This window comes from Mytilus trossulus, chromosome 4 (genome assembly GCF_036588685.1).
Source record: "Mytilus trossulus isolate FHL-02 chromosome 4, PNRI_Mtr1.1.1.hap1, whole genome shotgun sequence".
Classification (NCBI taxonomy): domain Eukaryota; kingdom Metazoa; phylum Mollusca; class Bivalvia; order Mytilida; family Mytilidae; genus Mytilus; species Mytilus trossulus.
The window spans coordinates 49,206,193-49,229,264 of NC_086376.1; the positions used below are offsets into that span (position 1 = coordinate 49,206,193).

A 23,072-nucleotide genomic window follows, 5' to 3' on the forward strand; every position below is an offset into this window, starting at 1 on the left:
TTTTCAATGATGTGACAAAAAGATCAGCGGATATGGCTGGATCGTAAAACGTACATAATTCAGTATGTATACAATATCAGTACCTCTTAGATACGACTATAGGTGGTATAACATCTATTTAAATGTATGTGTAGCAAATACAATTTAAGTGGAGAATGTATTCGAAATAACGAACAGTTAACAAAATTTTCACTCCTATATTCTAATTCCCGTCAACAACAACAAACAAAAAGGTCACCATTCGTAAATAAACATTTGACCAGCTTAAATCAATGTTAAGGGTTGCAAAATGCGTTTACGAATAAATGATATAGTTAGCAACATGATAGGTATGTCCTCGTAGCGCAGGGGATAGCGCGCCGGACTTCTAATCCGGAGGTCGTGGGTTCGAATCCCACCGAGGATGCTACACAAATTTTTGTTCGTTCCGTCATCACTGTATACATCTACTTAGCTACTATCTCCTTCTTTAAAATTGATCAGATGTGAATTTCCGAACATAAGCATGATAAGAGATGTCAATATTTTTACACTCGAGATTTTATTTCAGATACGCCTGAAAAACTATGCTGCTTTATATTTGTTTTGATTGGAAATTTGTCGTCTTGATATTTTCAATGAAACGACAGATAAAAAAAAATCAACGCATATGGTTGGATTGTAAAAGTACATCATTATACAATCTCACTTGAGTACCTTTTAGATACCAAGCGATAACTTGTTACATGTTATATATCAAATACAAAGTGGTGAATATATTCTAGATAACGATCGAACGGTTAAAATAACACACACACACACACACACAAACAATATTACTATTCATTATATAAACATTTCACTATAGCTTTAATCAAATATAAGGGTTGTTTTAGAATAAATGATACAGTTGACAATTTGTTAAGGATGCCTGCGTAGTACAAGGGATAGCGCGCTGGACTTTTAAGCCAGAGGTCGTCAGTTCGAATCCCACCGAGGATGCAAAACTAATATACTTTTGTTCTTTCTGTCATCACTGTATGCTACTAACTACATAGTCATTGTCCTTCCTCAAAATTGATCAAATTCAAATTTTCGACCCGACCAAAAAAAAAAGTGAATGTGTTTCCGTTTCCACTGACGAGATTTTTTCTTCTTCAAATATGCCTGAAAAACTATATGCTGCTTATTTGTTTGTTTGTAAAATTTGTCGTCTAGACATGAATGAATGCTAGATATTTTCAATGATGTGACAAAAAGATCACATCATTGCAATCTCACTTGAGTACCTTTTAGATACCAAGCGATAACTTGTTACATGTTATATATCAAATACAAAGTGGTGAATATATTCTAGATAACGATCGAACGGTTAAAATAACACACACACACACACACACACACAAACAATATTACTATTCATTATGTAAACATTTCACTATAGCTTTAATCAAATATAAGGGTTGTTTTAGAATAAATGATACAGTTGACAATTTGTTAAGGATGCCTGCGTAGTGCAAGGGATAGCGCGCTGGACTTTTAAGCCAGAGGTCGTCGGTTCGAATCCCACCGAGGATGCAAAACTAATATACTTTTGTTCTTTCTGTCATCACTGTATGCTACTAACTACATAGTCATTGTCCTTCCTCAAAATTGATCAAATTCAAATTTTCGACCCGACCAAAAAAAAAAGTGAATGTGTTTCCGTTTCCACTGACGAGATTTTTTCTTCTTCAAATATGCCTGAAAAACTATATGCTGCTTATTTGTTTGTTTGTAAAATTTGTCGTCTAGACATGAATGAATGCTAGATATTTTCAATGATGTGACAAAAAGATCAGCGGATATGGCTGGATCGTAAAACGTACATAATTCAGTATGTATACAATATCAGTACCTCTTAGATACGACTATAGGTGGTATAACATCTATTTAAATGTATGTGTAGCAAATACAATTTAAGTGGAGAATGTATTCGAAATAACGAACAGTTAACAAAATTTTCACTCCTATATTCTAATTCCCGTCAACAACAACAAACAAAAAGGTCACCATTCGTAAATAAACATTTGACCAGCTTAAATCAATGTTAAGGGTTGCAAAATGCGTTTACGAATAAATGATATAGTTAGCAACATGATAGGTATGTCCTCGTAGCGCAGGGGATAGCGCGCCGGACTTCTAATCCGGAGGTCGTGGGTTCGAATCCCACCGAGGATGCTACACAAATTTTTGTTCGTTCCGTCATCACTGTATACATCTACTTAGCTACTATCTCCTTCTTTAAAATTGATCAGATGTGAATTTCCGAACATAAGCATGATAAGAGATGTCAATATTTTTACACTCGAGATTTTATTTCAGATACGCCTGAAAAACTATGCTGCTTTATATTTGTTTTGATTGGAAATTTGTCGTCTTGATATTTTCAATGAAACGACAGATAAAAAAAAATCAACGCATATGGTTGGATTGTAAAAGTACATCATTATACAATCTCACTTGAGTACCTTTTAGATACCAAGCGATAACTTGTTACATGTTATATATCAAATACAAAGTGGTGAATATATTCTAGATAACGATCGAACGGTTAAAATAACACACACACACACACACACAAACAATATTACTATTCATTATATAAACATTTCACTATAGCTTTAATCAAATATAAGGGTTGTTTTAGAATAAATGATACAGTTGACAATTTGTTAAGGATGCCTGCGTAGTACAAGGGATAGCGCGCTGGACTTTTAAGCCAGAGGTCGTCAGTTCGAATCCCACCGAGGATGCAAAACTAATATACTTTTGTTCTTTCTGTCATCACTGTATGCTACTAACTACATAGTCATTGTCCTTCCTCAAAATTGATCAAATTCAAATTTTCGACCCGACCAAAAAAAAAAGTGAATGTGTTTCCGTTTCCACTGACGAGATTTTTTCTTCTTCAAATATGCCTGAAAAACTATATGCTGCTTATTTGTTTGTTTGTAAAATTTGTCGTCTAGACATGAATGAATGCTAGATATTTTCAATGATGTGACAAAAAGATCACATCATTGCAATCTCACTTGAGTACCTTTTAGATACCAAGCGATAACTTGTTACATGTTATATATCAAATACAAAGTGGTGAATATATTCTAGATAACGATCGAACGGTTAAAATAACACACACACACACACACACACACAAACAATATTACTATTCATTATGTAAACATTTCACTATAGCTTTAATCAAATATAAGGGTTGTTTTAGAATAAATGATACAGTTGACAATTTGTTAAGGATGCCTGCGTAGTGCAAGGGATAGCGCGCTGGACTTTTAAGCCAGAGGTCGTCGGTTCGAATCCCACCGAGGATGCAAAACTAATATACTTTTGTTCTTTCTGTCATCACTGTATGCTACTAACTACATAGTCATTGTCCTTCCTCAAAATTGATCAAATTCAAATTTTCGACCCGACCAAAAAAAAAAGTGAATGTGTTTCCGTTTCCACTGACGAGATTTTTTCTTCTTCAAATATGCCTGAAAAACTATATGCTGCTTATTTGTTTGTTTGTAAAATTTGTCGTCTAGACATGAATGAATGCTAGATATTTTCAATGATGTGACAAAAAGATCAGCGGATATGGCTGGATCGTAAAACGTACATAATTCAGTATGTATACAATATCAGTACCTCTTAGATACGACTATAGGTGGTATAACATCTATTTAAATGTATGTGTAGCAAATACAATTTAAGTGGAGAATGTATTCGAAATAACGAACAGTTAACAAAATTTTCACTCCTATATTCTAATTCCCGTCAACAACAACAAACAAAAAGGTCACCATTCGTAAATAAACATTTGACCAGCTTAAATCAATGTTAAGGGTTGCAAAATGCGTTTACGAATAAATGATATAGTTAGCAACATGATAGGTATGTCCTCGTAGCGCAGGGGATAGCGCGCCGGACTTCTAATCCGGAGGTCGTGGGTTCGAATCCCACCGAGGATGCTACACAAATTTTTGTTCGTTCCGTCATCACTGTATACATCTACTTAGCTACTATCTCCTTCTTTAAAATTGATCAGATGTGAATTTCCGAACATAAGCATGATAAGAGATGTCAATATTTTTACACTCGAGATTTTATTTCAGATACGCCTGAAAAACTATGCTGCTTTATATTTGTTTTGATTGGAAATTTGTCGTCTTGATATTTTCAATGAAACGACAGATAAAAAAAAATCAACGCATATGGTTGGATTGTAAAAGTACATCATTATACAATCTCACTTGAGTACCTTTTAGATACCAAGCGATAACTTGTTACATGTTATATATCAAATACAAAGTGGTGAATATATTCTAGATAACGATCGAACGGTTAAAATAACACACACACACACACACACACAAACAATATTACTATTCATTATATAAACATTTCACTATAGCTTTAATCAAATATAAGGGTTGTTTTAGAATAAATGATACAGTTGACAATTTGTTAAGGATGCCTGCGTAGTACAAGGGATAGCGCGCTGGACTTTTAAGCCAGAGGTCGTCAGTTCGAATCCCACCGAGGATGCAAAACTAATATACTTTTGTTCTTTCTGTCATCACTGTATGCTACTAACTACATAGTCATTGTCCTTCCTCAAAATTGATCAAATTCAAATTTTCGACCCGACCAAAAAAAAAAGTGAATGTGTTTCCGTTTCCACTGACGAGATTTTTTCTTCTTCAAATATGCCTGAAAAACTATATGCTGCTTATTTGTTTGTTTGTAAAATTTGTCGTCTAGACATGAATGAATGCTAGATATTTTCAATGATGTGACAAAAAGATCACATCATTGCAATCTCACTTGAGTACCTTTTAGATACCAAGCGATAACTTGTTACATGTTATATATCAAATACAAAGTGGTGAATATATTCTAGATAACGATCGAACGGTTAAAATAACACACACACACACACACACACAAACAATATTACTATTCATTATGTAAACATTTCACTATAGCTTTAATCAAATATAAGGGTTGTTTTAGAATAAATGATACAGTTGACAATTAATTTGTTAAGGATGCCTGCGTAGTGCAAGGGATAGCGCGCTGGACTTTTAAGCCAGAGGTCGTCGGTTCGAATCCCACCGAGGATGCAAAACTAATATACTTTTGTTCTTTCTGTCATCACTGTATGCTACTAACTACATAGTCATTGTCCTTCCTCAAAATTGATCAAATTCAAATTTTCGACCCGACCAAAAAAAAAAGTGAATGTGTTTCCGTTTCCACTGACGAGATTTTTTCTTCTTCAAATATGCCTGAAAAACTATATGCTGCTTATTTGTTTGTTTGTAAAATTTGTCGTCTAGACATGAATGAATGCTAGATATTTTCAATGATGTGACAAAAAGATCAGCGGATATGGCTGGATCGTAAAACGTACATAATTCAGTATGTATACAATATCAGTACCTCTTAGATACGACTATAGGTGGTATAACATCTATTTAAATGTATGTGTAGCAAATACAATTTAAGTGGAGAATGTATTCGAAATAACGAACAGTTAACAAAATTTTCACTCCTATATTCTAATTCCCGTCAACAACAACAAACAAAAAGGTCACCATTCGTAAATAAACATTTGACCAGCTTAAATCAATGTTAAGGGTTGCAAAATGCGTTTACGAATAAATGATATAGCTAGCAACATGTTAGGTATGTCCTCGTAGCGCAGGGGATAGCGCGCCGGACTTCTAATCCGGAGGTCGTGGGTTCGAATCCCACCGAGGATGCTACACAAATTTTTGTTCGTTCCGTCATCACTGTATACATCTACTTAGCTACTATCTCCTTCTTTAAAATTGATCAGATGTGAATTTCCGAACATAAGCATGATAAGAGATGTCAATATTTTTACACTCGAGATTTTATTTCAGATACGCCTGAAAAACTATGCTGCTTTATATTTGTTTTGATTGGAAATTTGTCGTCTTGATATTTTCAATGAAACGACAGATAAAAAAAAATCAACGCATATGGTTGGATTGTAAAAGTACATCATTATACAATCTCACTTGAGTACCTTTTAGATACCAAGCGATAACTTGTTACATGTTATATATCAAATACAAAGTGGTGAATATATTCTAGATAACGATCGAACGGTTAAAATAACACACACACACACACACACACAAACAATATTACTATTCATTATATAAACATTTCACTATAGCTTTAATCAAATATAAGGGTTGTTTTAGAATAAATGATACAGTTGACAATTTGTTAAGGATGCCTGCGTAGTACAAGGGATAGCGCGCTGGACTTTTAAGCCAGAGGTCGTCAGTTCGAATCCCACCGAGGATGCAAAACTAATATACTTTTGTTCTTTCTGTCATCACTGTATGCTACTAACTACATAGTCATTGTCCTTCCTCAAAATTGATCAAATTCAAATTTTCGACCCGACCAAAAAAAAAAGTGAATGTGTTTCCGTTTCCACTGACGAGATTTTTTCTTCTTCAAATATGCCTGAAAAACTATATGCTGCTTATTTGTTTGTTTGTAAAATTTGTCGTCTAGACATGAATGAATGCTAGATATTTTCAATGATGTGACAAAAAGATCACATCATTGCAATCTCACTTGAGTACCTTTTAGATACCAAGCGATAACTTGTTATATGTTATATATCAAATACAAAGTGGTGAATATATTCTAGATAACGATCGAACGGTTAAAATAACACACACACACACACACACACACACACAATATTACTATTCATTATGTAAACATTTCACTATAGCTTTAATCAAATATAAGGGTTGTTTTAGAATAAATGATACAGTTGACAATTTGTTAAGGATGCCTGCGTAGTGCAAGGGATAGCGCGCTGGACTTTTAAGCCAGAGGTCGTCGGTTCGAATCCCACCGAGGATGCAAAATTAATATACTTTTGTTCTTTCTGTCATCACTGTATGCTACTAACTACATAGTCATTGTCCTTCCTCAAAATTGATCAAATTCAAATTTTCGACCCGACCAAAAAAAAAAGTGAATGTGTTTCCGTTTCCACTGACGAGATTTTTTCTTCTTCAAATATGCCTGAAAAACTATATGCTGCTTATTTGTTTGTTTGTAAAATTTGTCGTCTAGACATGAATGAATGCTAGATATTTTCAATGATGTGACAAAAAGATCAGCGGATATGGCTGGATCGTAAAACGTACATAATTCAGTATGTATACAATATCAGTACCTCTTAGATACGACTATAGGTGGTATAACATCTATTTAAATGTATGTGTAGCAAATACAATTTAAGTGGAGAATGTATTCGAAATAACGAACAGTTAACAAAATTTTCACTCCTATATTCTAATTCCCGTCAACAACAACAAACAAAAAGGTCACCATTCGTAAATAAACATTTGACCAGCTTAAATCAATGTTAAGGGTTGCAAAATGCGTTTACGAATAAATGATATAGTTAGCAACATGATAGGTATGTCCTCGTAGCGCAGGGGATAGCGCGCCGGACTTCTAATCCGGAGGTCGTGGGTTCGAATCCCACCGAGGATGCTACACAAATTTTTGTTCGTTCCGTCATCACTGTATACATCTACTTAGCTACTATCTCCTTCTTTAAAATTGATCAGATGTGAATTTCCGAACATAAGCATGATAAGAGATGTCAATATTTTTACACTCGAGATTTTATTTCAGATACGCCTGAAAAACTATGCTGCTTTATATTTGTTTTGATTGGAAATTTGTCGTCTTGATATTTTCAATGAAACGACAGATAAAAAAAAATCAACGCATATGGTTGGATTGTAAAAGTACATCATTATACAATCTCACTTGAGTACCTTTTAGATACCAAGCGATAACTTGTTACATGTTATATATCAAATACAAAGTGGTGAATATATTCTAGATAACGATCGAACGGTTAAAATAACACACACACACACACACACAAACAATATTACTATTCATTATATAAACATTTCACTATAGCTTTAATCAAATATAAGGGTTGTTTTAGAATAAATGATACAGTTGACAATTTGTTAAGGATGCCTGCGTAGTACAAGGGATAGCGCGCTGGACTTTTAAGCCAGAGGTCGTCAGTTCGAATCCCACCGAGGATGCAAAACTAATATACTTTTGTTCTTTCTGTCATCACTGTATGCTACTAACTACATAGTCATTGTCCTTCCTCAAAATTGATCAAATTCAAATTTTCGACCCGACCAAAAAAAAAAGTGAATGTGTTTCCGTTTCCACTGACGAGATTTTTTCTTCTTCAAATATGCCTGAAAAACTATATGCTGCTTATTTGTTTGTTTGTAAAATTTGTCGTCTAGACATGAATGAATGCTAGATATTTTCAATGATGTGACAAAAAGATCAGCGGATATGGCTGGATCGTAAAACGTACATAATTCAGTATGTATACAATATCAGTACCCCTTAGATACGACTATAGGTGGTATAACATCTATTTAAATGTATGTGTAGCAAATACAATTTAAGTGGAGAATGTATTCGAAATATTGAACAGTTAACAAAATTTTCACTCCTATATTCTAATTCCCGTCAACAACAACAAACAAAAAGGTCACCATTCGTAAATAAACATTTGACCAGCTTAAATCAATGTTAAGGGTTGCAAAATGCGTTTACGAATAAATGATATAGTTAGCAACATGTTAGGTATGTCCTCGTAGCGCAGGGGATAGCGCGCCGGACTTCTAATCCGGAGGTCGTGGGTTCGAATCCCACCGAGGATGCTACAAAAATTTTTGTTCGTTCCGTCATCACTGTATACATCTACTTAGCTACTATCTCCTTCTTTAAAATTGATCAGATGTGAATTTCCGAACATAAGCATGATAAGAGATGTCAATATTTTTACACTCGAGATTTTATTTCAGATACGCCTGAAAAACTATGCTGCTTTATATTTGTTTTGATTGGAAATTTGTCGTCTTGATATTTTCAATGAAACGACAGATAAAAAAAAATCAACGCATATGGTTGGATTGTAAAAGTACATCATTATACAATCTCACTTGAGTACCTTTTAGATACCAAGCGATAACTTGTTACATGTTATATATCAAATACAAAGTGGTGAATATATTCTAGATAACGATCGAACGGTTAAAATAACACACACACACACACACACACAAACAATATTACTATTCATTATATAAACATTTCACTATAGCTTTAATCAAATATAAGGGTTGTTTTAGAATAAATGATACAGTTGACAATTTGTTAAGGATGCCTGCGTAGTACAAGGGATAGCGCGCTGGACTTTTAAGCCAGAGGTCGTCGGTTCGAATCCCACCGAGGATGCAAAACTAATATACTTTTGTTCTTTCTGTCATCACTGTATGCTACTAACTACATAGTCATTGTCCTTCCTCAAAATTGATCAAATTCAAATTTTCGACCCGACCAAAAAAAAAAGTGAATGTGTTTCCGTTTCCACTGACGAGATTTTTTCTTCTTCAAATATGCCTGAAAAACTATATGCTGCTTATTTGTTTGTTTGTAAAATTTGTCGTCTAGACATGAATGAATGCTAGATATTTTCAATGATGTGACAAAAAGATCACATCATTGCAATCTCACTTGAGTACCTTTTAGATACCAAGCGATAACTTGTTACATGTTATATATCAAATACAAAGTGGTGAATATATTCTAGATAACGATCGAACGGTTAAAATAACACACACACACACACACACACACACACAAACAATATTACTATTCATTATGTAAACATTTCACTATAGCTTTAATCAAATATAAGGGTTGTTTTAGAATAAATGATACAGTTGACAATTAATTTGTTAAGGATGCCTGCGTAGTGCAAGGGATAGCGCGCTGGACTTTTAAGCCAGAGGTCGTCGGTTCGAATCCCACCGAGGATGCAAAACTAATATACTTTTGTTCTTTCTGTCATCACTGTATGCTACTAACTACATAGTCATTGTCCTTCCTCAAAATTGATCAAATTCAAATTTTCGACCCGACCAAAAAAAAAAGTGAATGTGTTTCCGTTTCCACTGACGAGATTTTTTCTTCTTCAAATATGCCTGAAAAACTATATGCTGCTTATTTGTTTGTTTGTAAAATTTGTCGTCTAGACATGAATGAATGCTAGATATTTTCAATGATGTGACAAAAAGATCAGCGGATATGGCTGGATCGTAAAACGTACATAATTCAGTATGTATACAATATCAGTACCTCTTAGATACGACTATAGGTGGTATAACATCTATTTAAATGTATGTGTAGCAAATACAATTTAAGTGGAGAATGTATTCGAAATAACGAACAGTTAACAAAATTTTCACTCCTATATTCTAATTCCCGTCAACAACAACAAACAAAAAGGTCACCATTCGTAAATAAACATTTGACCAGCTTAAATCAATGTTAAGGGTTGCAAAATGCGTTTACGAATAAATGATATAGCTAGCAACATGTTAGGTATGTCCTCGTAGCGCAGGGGATAGCGCGCCGGACTTCTAATCCGGAGGTCGTGGGTTCGAATCCCACCGAGGATGCTACACAAATTTTTGTTCGTTCCGTCATCACTGTATACATCTACTTAGCTACTATCTCCTTCTTTAAAATTGATCAGATGTGAATTTCCGAACATAAGCATGATAAGAGATGTCAATATTTTTACACTCGAGATTTTATTTCAGATACGCCTGAAAAACTATGCTGCTTTATATTTGTTTTGATTGGAAATTTGTCGTCTTGATATTTTCAATGAAACGACAGATAAAAAAAAATCAACGCATATGGTTGGATTGTAAAAGTACATCATTATACAATCTCACTTGAGTACCTTTTAGATACCAAGCGATAACTTGTTACATGTTATATATCAAATACAAAGTGGTGAATATATTCTAGATAACGATCGAACGGTTAAAATAACACACACACACACACACACAAACAATATTACTATTCATTATATAAACATTTCACTATAGCTTTAATCAAATATAAGGGTTGTTTTAGAATAAATGATACAGTTGACAATTTGTTAAGGATGCCTGCGTAGTACAAGGGATAGCGCGCTGGACTTTTAAGCCAGAGGTCGTCGGTTCGAATCCCACCGAGGATGCAAAACTAATATACTTTTGTTCTTTCTGTCATCACTGTATGCTACTAACTACATAGTCATTGTCCTTCCTCAAAATTGATCAAATTCAAATTTTCGACCCGACCAAAAAAAAAAGTGAATGTGTTTCCGTTTCCACTGACGAGATTTTTTCTTCTTCAAATATGCCTGAAAAACTATATGCTGCTTATTTGTTTGTTTGTAAAATTTGTCGTCTAGACATGAATGAATGCTAGATATTTTCAATGATGTGACAAAAAGATCACATCATTGCAATCTCACTTGAGTACCTTTTAGATACCAAGCGATAACTTGTTACATGTTATATATCAAATACAAAGTGGTGAATATATTCTAGATAACGATCGAACGGTTAAAATAACACACACACACACACACACAAACAATATTACTATTCATTATATAAACATTTCACTATAGCTTTAATCAAATATAAGGGTTGTTTTAGAATAAATGATACAGTTGACAATTTGTTAAGGATGCCTGCGTAGTACAAGGGATAGCGCGCTGGACTTTTAAGCCAGAGGTCGTCAGTTCGAATCCCACCGAGGATGCAAAACTAATATACTTTTGTTCTTTCTGTCATCACTGTATGCTACTAACTACATAGTCATTGTCCTTCCTCAAAATTGATCAAATTCAAATTTTCGACCCGACCAAAAAAAAAAGTGAATGTGTTTCCGTTTCCACTGACGAGATTTTTTCTTCTTCAAATATGCCTGAAAAACTATATGCTGCTTATTTGTTTGTTTGTAAAATTTGTCGTCTAGACATGAATGAATGCTAGATATTTTCAATGATGTGACAAAAAGATCAGCGGATATGGCTGGATCGTAAAACGTACATAATTCAGTATGTATACAATATCAGTACCCCTTAGATACGACTATAGGTGGTATAACATCTATTTAAATGTATGTGTAGCAAATACAATTTAAGTGGAGAATGTATTCGAAATATTGAACAGTTAACAAAATTTTCACTCCTATATTCTAATTCCCGTCAACAACAACAAACAAAAAGGTCACCATTCGTAAATAAACATTTGACCAGCTTAAATCAATGTTAAGGGTTGCAAAATGCGTTTACGAATAAATGATATAGTTAGCAACATGTTAGGTATGTCCTCGTAGCGCAGGGGATAGCGCGCCGGACTTCTAATCCGGAGGTCGTGGGTTCGAATCCCACCGAGGATGCTACACAAATTTTTGTTCGTTCCGTCATCACTGTATACATCTACTTAGCTACTATCTCCTTCTTTAAAATATATCAGATGTGAATTTCCGAACATAAGCATGATAAGAGATGTCAATATTTTTACACTCGAGATTTTATTTCAGATACGCCTGAAAAACTATGCTGCTTTATATTTGTTTTGATTGGAAATTTGTCGTCTTGATATTTTCAATGAAACGACAGATAAAAAAAAATCAACGCATATGGTTGGATTGTAAAAGTACATCATTATACAATCTCACTTGAGTACCTTTTAGATACCAAGCGATAACTTGTTACATGTTATATATCAAATACAAAGTGGTGAATATATTCTAGATAACGATCGAACGGTTAAAATAACACACACACACACACACACACAAACAATATTACTATTCATTATATAAACATTTCACTATAGCTTTAATCAAATATAAGGGTTGTTTTAGAATAAATGATACAGTTGACAATTTGTTAAGGATGCCTGCGTAGTACAAGGGATAGCGCGCTGGACTTTTAAGCCAGAGGTCGTCGGTTCGAATCCCACCGAGGATGCAAAACTAATATACTTTTGTTCTTTCTGTCATCACTGTATGCTACTAACTACATAGTCATTGTCCTTCCTCAAAATTGATCAAATTCAAATTTTCGACCCGACCAAAAAAAAAAGTGAATGTGTTTCCGTTTCCACTGACGAGATTTTTTCTTCTTCAAATATGCCTGAAAAACTATATGCTGCTTATTTGTTTGTTTGTAAAATTTGTCGTCTAGACATGAATGAATGCTAGATATTTTCAATGATGTGACAAAAAGATCACATCATTGCAATCTCACTTGAGTACCTTTTAGATACCAAGCGATAACTTGTTACATGTTATATATCAAATACAAAGTGGTGAATATATTCTAGATAACGATCGAACGGTTAAAATAACACACACACACACACACACACACACAAACAATATTACTATTCATTATGTAAACATTTCACTATAGCTTTAATCAAATATAAGGGTTGTTTTAGAATAAATGATACAGTTGACAATTAATTTGTTAAGGATGCCTGCGTAGTGCAAGGGATAGCGCGCTGGACTTTTAAGCCAGAGGTCGTCGGTTCGAATCCCACCGAGGATGCAAAACTAATATACTTTTGTTCTTTCTGTCATCACTGTATGCTACTAACTACATAGTCATTGTCCTTCCTCAAAATTGATCAAATTCAAATTTTCGACCCGACCAAAAAAAAAAGTGAATGTGTTTCCGTTTCCACTGACGAGATTTTTTCTTCTTCAAATATGCCTGAAAAACTATATGCTGCTTATTTGTTTGTTTGTAAAATTTGTCGTCTAGACATGAATGAATGCTAGATATTTTCAATGATGTGACAAAAAGATCAGCGGATATATGGCTGGATCGTAAAACGTACATAATTCAGTATGTATACAATATCAGTACCTCTTAGATACGACTATAGGTGGTATAACATCTATTTAAATGTATGTGTAGCAAATACAATTTAAGTGGAGAATGTATTCGAAATAACGAACAGTTAACAAAATTTTCACTCCTATATTCTAATTCCCGTCAACAACAACAAACAAAAAGGTCACCATTCGTAAATAAACATTTGACCAGCTTAAATCAATGTTAAGGGTTGCAAAATGCGTTTACGAATAAATGATATAGCTAGCAACATGTTAGGTATGTCCTCGTAGCGCAGGGGATAGCGCGCCGGACTTCTAATCCGGAGGTCGTGGGTTCGAATCCCACCGAGGATGCTACACAAATTTTTGTTCGTTCCGTCATCACTGTATACATCTACTTAGCTACTATCTCCTTCTTTAAAATTGATCAGATGTGAATTTCCGAACATAAGCATGATAAGAGATGTCAATATTTTTACACTCGAGATTTTATTTCAGATACGCCTGAAAAACTATGCTGCTTTATATTTGTTTTGATTGGAAATTTGTCGTCTTGATATTTTCAATGAAACGACAGATAAAAAAAAATCAACGCATATGGTTGGATTGTAAAAGTACATCATTATACAATCTCACTTGAGTACCTTTTAGATACCAAGCGATAACTTGTTACATGTTATATATCAAATACAAAGTGGTGAATATATTCTAGATAACGATCGAACGGTTAAAATAACACACACACACACACACACACAAACAATATTACTATTCATTATATAAACATTTCACTATAGCTTTAATCAAATATAAGGGTTGTTTTAGAATAAATGATACAGTTGACAATTTGTTAAGGATGCCTGCGTAGTACAAGGGATAGCGCGCTGGACTTTTAAGCCAGAGGTCGTCGGTTCGAATCCCACCGAGGATGCAAAACTAATATACTTTTGTTCTTTCTGTCATCACTGTATGCTACTAACTACATAGTCATTGTCCTTCCTCAAAATTGATCAAATTCAAATTTTCGACCCGACCAAAAAAAAAAGTGAATGTGTTTCCGTTTCCACTGACGAGATTTTTTCTTCTTCAAATATGCCTGAAAAACTATATGCTGCTTATTTGTTTGTTTGTAAAATTTGTCGTCTAGACATGAATGAATGCTAGATATTTTCAATGATGTGACAAAAAGATCACATCATTGCAATCTCACTTGAGTACCTTTTAGATACCAAGCGATAACTTGTTACATGTTATATATCAAATACAAAGTGGTGAATATATTCTAGATAACGATCGAACGGTTAAAATAACACACACACACACACACACACACACACACAAACAATATTACTATTCATTATGTAAACATTTCACTATAGCTTTAATCAAATATAAGGGTTGTTTTAGAATAAATGATACAGTTGACAATTAATTTGTTAAGGATGCCTGCGTAGTGCAAGGGATAGCGCGCTGGACTTTTAAGCCAGAGGTCGTCGGTTCGAATCCCACCGAGGATGCAAAACTAATATACTTTTGTTCTTTCTGTCATCACTGTATGCTACTAACTACATAGTCATTGTCCTTCCTCAAAATTGATCAAATTCAAATTTTCGACCCGACCAAAAAAAAAAGTGAATGTGTTTCCGTTTCCACTGACGAGATTTTTTCTTCTTCAAATATGCCTGAAAAACTATATGCTGCTTATTTGTTTGTTTGTAAAATTTGTCGTCTAGACATGAATGAATGCTAGATATTTTCAATGATGTGACAAAAAGATCAGCGGATATGGCTGGATCGTAAAACGTACATAATTCAGTATGTATACAATATCAGTACCTCTTAGATACGACTATAGGTGGTATAACATCTATTTAAATGTATGTGTAGCAAATACAATTTAAATGGAGAATGTATTCGAAATAACGAACAGTTAACAAAATTTTCACTCCTATATTCTAATTCCCGTCAACAACAACAAACAAAAAGGTCACCATTCGTAAATAAACATTTGACCAGCTTAAATCAATGTTAAGGGTTGCAAAATGCGTTTACGAATAAATGATATAGCTAGCAACATGTTAGGTATGTCCTCGTAGCGCAGGGGATAGCGCGCCGGACTTCTAATCCGGAGGTCGTGGGTTCGAATCCCACCGAGGATGCTACACAAATTTTTGTTCGTTCCGTCATCACTGTATACATCTACTTAGCTACTATCTCCTTCTTTAAAATTGATCAGATGTGAATTTCCGAACATAAGCATGATAAGAGATGTCAATATTTTTACACTCGAGATTTTATTTCAGATACGCCTGAAAAACTATGCTGCTTTATATTTGTTTTGATTGGAAATTTGTCGTCTTGATATTTTCAATGAAACGACAGATAAAAAAAAATCAACGCATATGGTTGGATTGTAAAAGTACATCATTATACAATCTCACTTGAGTACCTTTTAGATACCAAGCGATAACTTGTTACATGTTATATATCAAATACAAAGTGGTGAATATATTCTAGATAACGATCGAACGGTTAAAATAACACACACACACACACACACACAAACAATATTACTATTCATTATATAAACATTTCACTATAGCTTTAATCAAATATAAGGGTTGTTTTAGAATAAATGATACAGTTGACAATTTGTTAAGGATGCCTGCGTAGTACAAGGGATAGCGCGCTGGACTTTTAAGCCAGACATACCCAACTATATCAGTCCTATTCAGGACCGATAACTCTGTCGATAGATATTATCGGGTATACAATATTGTTAAAACCAGACCAATCGTATTATATGTCTCTGTTGGAATGTATATAATAAATCTTTTGTTTTACACAATTTAAACTTTAATTCGATTCATTGCCTGAATTTAGCTTTAAATATTGAATTAAAAGATAAATAACAATAAAATCATATTCAATGATCGAAATTCATTTAAATTAAAATTTAATTCAGAATATTTCTTTGAAATAATTATAGAAACATATAAATATTTGAATGCCTTTTAAGCAAAAAATATTTTTTTAAAGAAATTTTCATAATATTCATATTTTCCTAATGTTTATAAACATACTTCTTCTGATTTGACACGGGAAGGAGAAGATATTTATTTGTACATTTATGAAAACTTTTGTATATCACAAAATTTAAACTCTGGTAATACATGTATACACACTGACAGGATGTTTAATGTCAGCTGGTTGCTTTTGGTTTTCACGTCTACCTGACAATATATTATGATGTAACATTATAACCCAAGTTAGATTTCACCTGTTTGGTCAAGGAATGAAATTTTAAAGGTATAGAATATTTATCTATTATAATTGGACATTGTTTTTTTTTCTCTTAGGATGAAAACATTTTTGTTTTTGTTTTAAAAGAAATGAATAGATATATTTCTAAAAAAAGATAAAATATACAGAAAACTTGAAAAACACCTTTAAAAAAGAAGAGATTTTTTTTATTATAGATATTGTAAAGTATTTTCTGGTAATAGTATATCTCCTGGATGAATATCTGTCAAAATAAATGTTCCTGTGTCACACTTAAAATAAAAAAAATTTATTAAGACATTTTGAAATCAATGATATCGAAATATCACTAAAGGAAAATAACAGAAACATCAGAGATTCTTTATGAAAAATTAAATATAATCTAGGAAAGTCTACTATAGAAATCATTGAATTGATGCAACATTTTCATATGATACATCAGCCGCCATTTTGAAAATCTCGGAAAATTCCCGTTTTTAAATCGATGTTTGACCGAAATTGCCCTGAAATTAAACTGTTTTAAGTAGTATTTCTCCCCAACTATATGTTTGAATATACTTAATCGATTTGCAAAGTTTGTTTTTTATTTACAGAATTTCTTTATTTGTTGTAAAAGTAGACATGGGTATCGGTAATTTAGCATTGAGTCAACGGAGAAATGATGAGAAAAATTGCATGTTTTACGATTCCGATTTGACCGAATTTATTCAAAAATTAAACTGTTAGGACCAACATTGATTGATAGAAATATGTTTGAATATCAAGGATTGATTTGCAAAAGTAAGAAAACGGATTAGGTTTAAGAGAAAATTAAACTTTATTGAAGCATATATGCATTTTATATGGGGAAATATAAAACAAAATGGCGGCTAATATACGTCACAAAAGTCACGTGATGTCCAACTTAGTTGGATATGGGTCGTCGGTTCGAATCCCACCGAGGATGCAAAACTAATATACTTTTGTTCTTTCTGTCATCACTGTATGCTACTAACTACATAGTCATTGTCCTTCCTCAAAATTGATCAAATTCAAATTTTCGACCCGACCAAAAAAAAAAGTGAATGTGTTTCCGTTTCCACTGACGAGATTTTTTCTTCTTCAAATATGCCTGAAAAACTATATGCTGCTTATTTGTTTGTTTGTAAAATTTGTCGTCTAGACATGAATGAATGCTAGATATTTTCAATGATGTGACAAAAAGATCACATCATTGCAATCTCACTTGAGTACCTTTTAGATACCAAGCGATAACTTGTTACATGTTATATATCAAATACAAAGTGGTGAATATATTCTAGATAACGATCGAACGGTTAAAATAACACACACACACACACACACACACACACAAACAATATTACTATTCATTATGTAAACATTTCACTATAGCTTTAATCAAATATAAGGGTTGTTTTAGAATAAATGATACAGTTGACAATTAATTTGTTAAGGATGCCTGCGTAGTGCAAGGGATAGCGCGCTGGACTTTTAAGCCAGAGGTCGTCGGTTCGAATCCCACCGAGGATGCAAAACTAATATACTTTTGTTCTTTCTGTCATCACTGTATGCTACTAACTACATAGTCATTGTCCTTCCTCAAAATTGATCAAATTCAAATTTTCGACCCGACCAAAAAAAAAAGTGAATGTGTTTCCGTTTCCACTGACGAGATTTTTTCTTCTTCAAATATGCCTGAAAAACTATATGCTGCTTATTTGTTTGTTTGTAAAATTTGTCGTCTAGACATGAATGAATGCTAGATATTTTCAATGATGTGACAAAAAGATCAGCGGATATGGCTGGATCGTAAAACGTACATAATTCAGTATGTATACAATATCAGTACCTCTTAGATACGACTATAGGTGGTATAACATCTATTTAAATGTATGTGTAGCAAATACAATTTAAGTGGAGAATGTATTCGAAATAACGAACAGTTAACAAAATTTTCACTCCTATATTCTAATTCCCGTCAACAACAACAAACAAAAAGGTCACCATTCGTAAATAAACATTTGACCAGCTTAAATCAATGTTAAGGGTTGCAAAATGCGTTTACGAATAAATGATATAGCTAGCAACATGTTAGGTATGTCCTCGTAGCGCAGGGGATAGCGCGCCGGACTTCTAATCCGGAGGTCGTGGGTTCGAATCCCACCGAGGATGCTACACAAATTTTTGTTCGTTCCGTCATCACTGTATACATCTACTTAGCTACTATCTCCTTCTTTAAAATTGATCAGATGTGAATTTCCGAACATAAGCATGATAAGAGATGTCAATATTTTTACACTCGAGATTTTATTTCAGATACGCCTGAAAAACTATGCTGCTTTATATTTGTTTTGATTGGAAATTTGTCGTCTTGATATTTTCAATGAAACGACAGATAAAAAAAATCAACGCATATGGTTGGATTGTAAAAGTACATCATTATACAATCTCACTTGAGTACCTTTTAGATACCAAGCGATAACTTGTTACATGTTATATATCAAATACAAAGTGGTGAATATATTCTAGATAACGATCGAACGGTTAAAATAACACACACACACACACACACAAACAATATTACTATTCATTATATAAACATTTCACTATAGCTTTAATCAAATATAAGGGTTGTTTTAGAATAAATGATACAGTTGACAATTTGTTAAGGATGCCTGCGTAGTGCAAGGGATAGCGCGCTGGACTTTTAAGCCAGAGGTCGTCGGTTCGAATCCCACCGAGGATGCAAAACTAATATACTTTTGTTCTTTCTGTCATCACTGTATGCTACTAACTACATAGTCATTGTCCTTTCTCAAAATTGATCAAATTCAAATTTCCGACCCGACCAAAAAAAAAAGTGAATGTGTTTCCGTTTCCACTGACGAGATTTTTTCTTCTTCAAATATGCCTGAAAAACTATATGCTGCTTATTTGTTTGTTTGTAAAATTTGTCGTCTAGACATGAATGAATGCTAGATATTTTCAATGATGTGACAAAAAGATCAGCGGATATGGCTGGATCGTAAAACGTACATAATTCAGTATGTATACAATATCAGTACCTCTTAGATACGACTATAGGTGGTATAACATCTATTTAAATGTATGTGTAGCAAATACAATTTAAGTGGAGAATGTATTCGAAATAACGAACAGTTAACAAAATTTTCACTCCTATATTCTAATTCCCGTCAACAACAACAAACAAAAAGGTCACCATTCGTAAATAAACATTTGACCAGCTTAAATCAATGTTAAGGGTTGCAAAATGCGTTTACGAATAAATGATATAGTTAGCAACATGTTAGGTATGTCCTCGTAGCGCAGGATATTGACATCTAATCCGGAGGTCGTGGGTTTGAATCCCACCGAGGATGCTACACAAATTTTTGTTCGTTCCGTCATCACTGTATACATCTACTTAGCTACTATCTCCTTCTTTATAAAATTGATCAGATGTGAATTTCCGAACATAAGCATGATAAGAGATGTCAATATTTTCACACTCGAGATTTTATTTCAGATACGCCTGAAAAACTATGCTGCTTTATATTTGTTTTGATTGGAAATTTGTCGTCTTGATATTTTCAATGAAACGACAGATAAAAAAAATCAACGCATATGGTTGGATTGTAAAAGTACATCATTATACAATCTCACTTGAGTACCTTTTAGATACCAAGCGATAACTTGTTACATGTTATATATCAAATACAAAGTGGTGAATATATTCTAGATAACGATCGAACGGTTAAAATAACACACACACACACACACACACAAACAATATTACTATTCATTATATAAACATTTCACTATAGCTTTAATCAAATATAAGGGTTGTTTTAGAATAAATGATACAGTTGACAATTTGTTAAGGATGCCTGCGTAGTACAAGGGATAGCGCGCTGGACTTTTAAGCCAGAGGTCGTCGGTTCGAATCCCACCGAGGATGCAAAACTAATATACTTTTGTTCTTTCTGTCATCACTGTATGCTACTAACTACATAGTCATTGTCCTTTCTCAAAATTGATCAAATTCAAATTTCCGACCCGACCAAAAAAAAAAGTGAATGTGTTTCCGTTTCCACTGACGAGATTTTTTCTTCTTCAAATATGCCTGAAAAACTATATGCTGCTTATTTGTTTGTTTGTAAAATTTGTCGTCTAGACATGAATGAATGCTAGATATTTTCAATGATGTGACAAAAAGATCAGCGGATATGGCTGGATCGTAAAACGTACATAATTCAGTATGTATACAATATCAGTACCTCTTAGATACGACTATAGGTGGTATAACATCTATTTAAATGTATGTGTAGCAAATACAATTTAAGTGGAGAATGTATTCGAAATAACGAACAGTTAACAAAATTTTCACTCCTATATTCTAATTCCCGTCAACAACAACAAACAAAAAGGTCACCATTCGTAAATAAACATTTGACCAGCTTAAATCAATGTTAAGGGTTGCAAAATGCGTTTACGAATAAATGATATAGTTAGCAACATGTTAGGTATGTCCTCGTAGCGCAGGATATTGACATCTAATCCGGAGGTCGTGGGTTTGAATCCCACCGAGGATGCTACACAAATTTTTGTTCGTTCCGTCATCACTGTATACATCTACTTAGCTACTATCTCCTTCTTTATAAAATTGATCAGATGTGAATTTCCGAACATAAGCATGATAAGAGATGTCAATATTTTCACACTCGAGATTTTATTTCAGATACGCCTGAAAAACTATGCTGCTTTATATTTGTTTTGATTGGAAATTTGTCGTCTTGATATTTTCAATGAAACGACAGATAAAAAAAATCAACGCATATGGTTGGATTGTAAAAGTACATCATTATACAATCTCACTTGAGTACCTTTTAGATACCAAGCGATAACTTGTTACATGTTATATATCAAATACAAAGTGGTGAATATATTCTAGATAACGATCGAACGGTTAAAATAACACACACACACACACACACACAAACAATATTACTATTCATTATATAAACATTTCACTATAGCTTTAATCAAATATAAGGGTTGTTTTAGAATAAATGATACAGTTGACAATTTGTTAAGGATGCCTGCGTAGTACAAGGGATAGCGCGCTGGACTTTTAAGCCAGAGGTCGTCGGTTCGAATCCCACCGAGGATGCAAAACTAATATACTTTTGTTCTTTCTGTCATCACTGTATGCTACTAACTACATAGTCATTGTCCTTCCTCAAAATTGATCAAATTCAAATTTTCGACCCGACCAAAAAAAAAAGTGAATGTGTTTCCGTTTCCACTGACGAGATTTTTTCTTCTTCAAATATGCCTGAAAAACTATATGCTGCTTATTTGTTTGTTTGTAAAATTTGTCGTCTAGACATGAATGAATGCTAGATATTTTCAATGATGTGACAAAAAGATCAGCGGATATGGCTGGATCGTAAAACGTACATAATTCAGTATGTATACAATATCAGTACCTCTTAGATACGACTATAGGTGGTATAACATCTATTTAAATGTATGTGTAGCAAATACAATTTAAGTGGAGAATGTATTCGAAATAACGAACAGTTAACAAAATTTTCACTCCTATATTCTAATTCCCGTCAACAACAACAAACAAAAAGGTCACCATTCGTAAATAAACATTTGACCAGCTTAAATCAATGTTAAGGGTTGCAAAATGCGTTTACGAATAAATGATATAGTTAGCAACATGTTAGGTATGTCCTCGTAGCGCAGGATATTGACATCTAATCCGGAGGTCGTGGGTTTGAATCCCACCGAGGATGCTACACAAATTTTTGTTCGTTCCGTCATCACTGTATACATCTACTTAGCTACTATCTCCTTCTTTATAAAATTGATCAGATGTGAATTTCCGAACATAAGCATGATAAGAGATGTCAATATTTTCACACTCGAGATTTTATTTC

The 23,072-nt window shown here is 33.5% G+C and overlaps 11 non-coding genes across 11 annotated transcripts; all 11 read left to right on the forward strand.

The window, feature by feature from the left end:
- The first annotated feature begins 333 nt into the window (after positions 1-333).
- On the forward strand, positions 334-406 carry Trnar-ucu (transfer RNA arginine (anticodon UCU)). The gene has a single exon. It is a non-coding gene; the product is annotated as a tRNA-Arg (tRNA).
- A 1,720-nt stretch (positions 407-2,126) lies between these two features.
- On the forward strand, positions 2,127-2,199 carry Trnar-ucu (transfer RNA arginine (anticodon UCU)). The gene has a single exon. It is a non-coding gene; the product is annotated as a tRNA-Arg (tRNA).
- Positions 2,200-3,919: 1,720 nt separating this feature from the next.
- Positions 3,920-3,992, forward strand: Trnar-ucu (transfer RNA arginine (anticodon UCU)). The gene has a single exon. It is a non-coding gene; the product is annotated as a tRNA-Arg (tRNA).
- A 1,724-nt stretch (positions 3,993-5,716) lies between these two features.
- On the forward strand, positions 5,717-5,789 carry Trnar-ucu (transfer RNA arginine (anticodon UCU)). Its single transcript has one exon. It is a non-coding gene; the product is annotated as a tRNA-Arg (tRNA).
- Positions 5,790-7,511: 1,722 nt separating this feature from the next.
- On the forward strand, positions 7,512-7,584 carry Trnar-ucu (transfer RNA arginine (anticodon UCU)). Its single transcript has one exon. It is a non-coding gene; the product is annotated as a tRNA-Arg (tRNA).
- A 1,144-nt stretch (positions 7,585-8,728) lies between these two features.
- Positions 8,729-8,801, forward strand: Trnar-ucu (transfer RNA arginine (anticodon UCU)). The gene has a single exon. It is a non-coding gene; the product is annotated as a tRNA-Arg (tRNA).
- Positions 8,802-10,531: 1,730 nt separating this feature from the next.
- Trnar-ucu (transfer RNA arginine (anticodon UCU)) lies at positions 10,532-10,604 on the forward strand. The gene has a single exon. It is a non-coding gene; the product is annotated as a tRNA-Arg (tRNA).
- A 1,716-nt stretch (positions 10,605-12,320) lies between these two features.
- Trnar-ucu (transfer RNA arginine (anticodon UCU)) lies at positions 12,321-12,393 on the forward strand. The gene has a single exon. It is a non-coding gene; the product is annotated as a tRNA-Arg (tRNA).
- Positions 12,394-14,123: 1,730 nt separating this feature from the next.
- On the forward strand, positions 14,124-14,196 carry Trnar-ucu (transfer RNA arginine (anticodon UCU)). The gene has a single exon. It is a non-coding gene; the product is annotated as a tRNA-Arg (tRNA).
- A 1,732-nt stretch (positions 14,197-15,928) lies between these two features.
- Trnar-ucu (transfer RNA arginine (anticodon UCU)) lies at positions 15,929-16,001 on the forward strand. The gene has a single exon. It is a non-coding gene; the product is annotated as a tRNA-Arg (tRNA).
- A 3,222-nt stretch (positions 16,002-19,223) lies between these two features.
- Trnar-ucu (transfer RNA arginine (anticodon UCU)) lies at positions 19,224-19,296 on the forward strand. Its single transcript has one exon. It is a non-coding gene; the product is annotated as a tRNA-Arg (tRNA).
- Positions 19,297-23,072: the final 3,776 nt, after the last annotated feature.